Genomic DNA, 3,281 nt, shown 5'->3' on the forward strand with positions numbered 1-3,281 from the left:
GAGAAGTCCCGTGCCCACAGGAAGGGGGCTCCAGGACAGGAAGGACCAGAACCAGGACCCTACCCTGGGCTGCCATGGGGCCAGTGGCCAGGGTCCCCCAGCCTCTCCCCTTCCTCCTCCGTTCCTCTCTGTCTTGATCTGTGTTTCCAATAAATCAATGTAGCCAACCCTGGGCCTTGTGTTCACCTCTGTTATCCTCGAGGGTTGGGGTTTGGGAGGATCCCAAAAGTCCCATGGAGCAGAAAAGGCCTAGTCTGGGGTCTCCACTACAATCTTCTGTCCCTGGGCTCACAGCAGTCTGAGATTTAGCCAAGGGTTGAGCTGGGCCCACGAACAGTGCAGTTTTATTCACACAACCTTAGAGATTTCATCCACACCACCTTTTATGATGCATCTTGCAGATGAAGCAGCCAGAGCTCAGAGACGCTCAGTAATTGGGCCCCCTGCTGAGGTCAATGGTACAGCTGGGGTTTGAACCTGTGTGCATCTCTGGAGCTCATTTCACCAAACCACAGAAAACATCCCTGTGCACCCCTGTAAGCTGATTCTCCAGTCACTCAAAGCTTAAGGAAAATCACTGTTGTTGTGGTGGGGAAGACTCGGGGCTGAGTAATTTATTAGAATTTTTTTGAGGATAAGTACATAATTGAAACTCTCAAAAAGCCTTTGATATGGTGACTTTTTTAAAAATGGAGTCCCTTGAGGTTTGGAGACCTGCCATTGCTGGTAAATTACCTCACAAACAGCACCTAACACGAAGATGATGTGGCAGAGAGGTGAGCACACAAACGCTGGGGCCAGACGGCCTGGGCTCTGTTCCTTCCTCACTGAGTGACCTTGGACAATTTACTTACCCTCCCTGTGCCTCAGTTTCCACATCTCTAGTGAGAGTGATAAAAAGAGCACCCACCTCAGTGCTGATGGGAGGATTGAGGAACTTCATATATAGCACTTAGTGCCTGGCACAAATTTATGACGATGTATGTTTATCTTTAGTATTATTTGCTTTGCCTCTATTTACACTTATATCTGTGATTAGAGACTGAAGTACAGTGAGAATTATTCATGTCTTCCAAAGTCATTGAGCTCCTTCTTCAGGGAAACGTCCCCCCTCCACGCCCCCGCTCTGACACTGATGAGGATCTTGCAAGAGGTGGTAGGAGTTGGGAGATGGCTCCTTGACTTCACTATGGGCCAAGGCGAGCCCTGAACATACATCTATACAGCAGAGCGGATCTAAATTTCCAGGCCCAGGCCCAGGCCCAGAAAACTATAGCAGAGATGTTAACCCCCACCCCTAGTGCTCAGGGCAACAGAAATAATTATGAATATGTATTGATAGACCAGGAGCCAAAGGCTCTTTTAAGGGACTGTATCAATCCCAGGTAATTCCGAGCAGGGCAGAGCCGTGGGAGAGTTCCAGAGCGTGCAATTGTTCTAACCAGCCCTCTGAGCTGTAACACCTGTCAGGAGTCCAGACCTAAGGCTCAAAGAGAGACACTAATACAGCTAAGCTGCACCCAACATATTTGAGTGCAATTAAGTGTGAGACAGGCATCAGCAGCCAACAGAGGGCTGACACCTTGAGGTCCCCAAAGCGATGACTGCGCTGGTGACAACCCTCCTCCCTTCAGAAGTCATCCCAACTCATAAAGCTCAAAAATGGGAAGATGAATGACTCCCCATAAATGCACCAGGTAGTTCTCCCCCACCCCAGGCTGGAATGTGGTCCACAGCCAGGGGAGCCACTCCGAGAATCAGTCTCCAAGCTGCAAACACTGCTGTGGCCCACGTGGCCCTGGCTCGGCAAGAGATTCCAACCTTCCAAGCTCCTGGAATCTCTTGGACTGATGTCAGGCTTGGGATTTAGAAAGGAAAAATGCAGGCAGCAGCCAGTCCTCTGTGGGGCAGGCTGCAGTAGGCTCATCAGAAATCCTGCCTGCAACTCCTGGGCAAAATGCCCAACCAAAAACTCTTGCAGAAGGGCAAGCTCTGCTTTCAGGAGCTGATTTGCACTGGGAGTGTCGGTAAGAACATTTATATCATTGGTGTTAGTCAGTATGGGTCATGGGGCTGATGCAGGAGTCCGGTGGGGCCATGTCCCCTACCCTTCAAGAGCTGGTGGCCTGCCAGCCATGTTTCCATTCCATTCCTCTGGCATGAGATTCCTGTTTACCCAGGAAGGGAGCCTGTTAGATACCTTTGGGCAGGGACCCAGGAAAACACAGCAGACACCCTAGCACTAGTATTACCTTAAAAGGTAAAGCCAGAGCCTCGGGCCAATGACGCACCTTAGCCCTACTCAGGGACTTAGAAAGCAGAAACCTTTGTTTCCCAGACGCACTGATGATGTAAACCTTTGTGCAATAGACAAGAATGTGAGCTCAATAGATAGGGACATCTCTCAGGCTGTGTGCCAAGGCAAGAGCTCAGAAATCCAGCCCTCCACTGGCCACCCAACCCTCCAAACTGGCCTGTCTTCTGCCCCCTAAAGTCCAGTTAGTTACCTTGTGAAAACTCAAACCACACTACACCACAGACCTGGAGTAGAAGCAGAGCTGGAACCTCAGTCTGATTCCAAAGGCTTTCCTCCACCGTCATACGTTGTTCCCAGCCCGCCCTCAGGTCACTTGTGAAACTAGAACTCAGGCCTGAGCCTCCCAGTTGTGCTCAGATCCCCAGCCCCAATCTGCAAGGGCATCTTCCCTGGGCCTGTCCTCAAGAGCCCCTGCCTGGGCACAGAAGGCGCGCCCTCATCCCTAGCCCACTCCATTCTCTTTCTGGTCTGCTTTCATGTTTAGGGCCCCCCTCCCCACCAGAATGTCATCTCCAGGGAGCCAGGACTAGCATGTCATCTTGCACACCGAGCACTATGCCTGACCCCCAGAGGCCACTCCGTGTTTGTAGCCAATGAGTGGATGAATGGTTGCAGTTCTCAGCTCCTCTGCCAGGAAGAGCTGACAATGGACCCCACGCTAGGGTGGTTGCTTCTGGGTAGGGTCCAGACCCCAAATCTGGCCAGCTTTGTCTTTGTTCTGAGGAATCCATGTGCGAACAGCCTGGTGGCTCAGTCCACTGCAGAACATTTTTATTGCAAAGGAAGAGTCCCAGGAAAAGAGGGGTGCGGGCGGTTCAAAGGGCAAGACTGAGACTTTACGGTCCAAGGTGAGGGACACAAGGGAGAAATGAGGCGAGGGCCAGATCCATGGTAGGGGCGTCTAAGACAGAGGACCAAGTCTTTGGGGCAAAGGCTAGGGTTCTTGGAGCAGGAGAGGAGGTGT

This window comes from Myotis brandtii, unplaced genomic scaffold (assembly GCF_000412655.1).
Source record: "Myotis brandtii unplaced genomic scaffold, ASM41265v1 scaffold29, whole genome shotgun sequence".
Classification (NCBI taxonomy): Eukaryota; Metazoa; Chordata; class Mammalia; order Chiroptera; family Vespertilionidae; genus Myotis; species Myotis brandtii.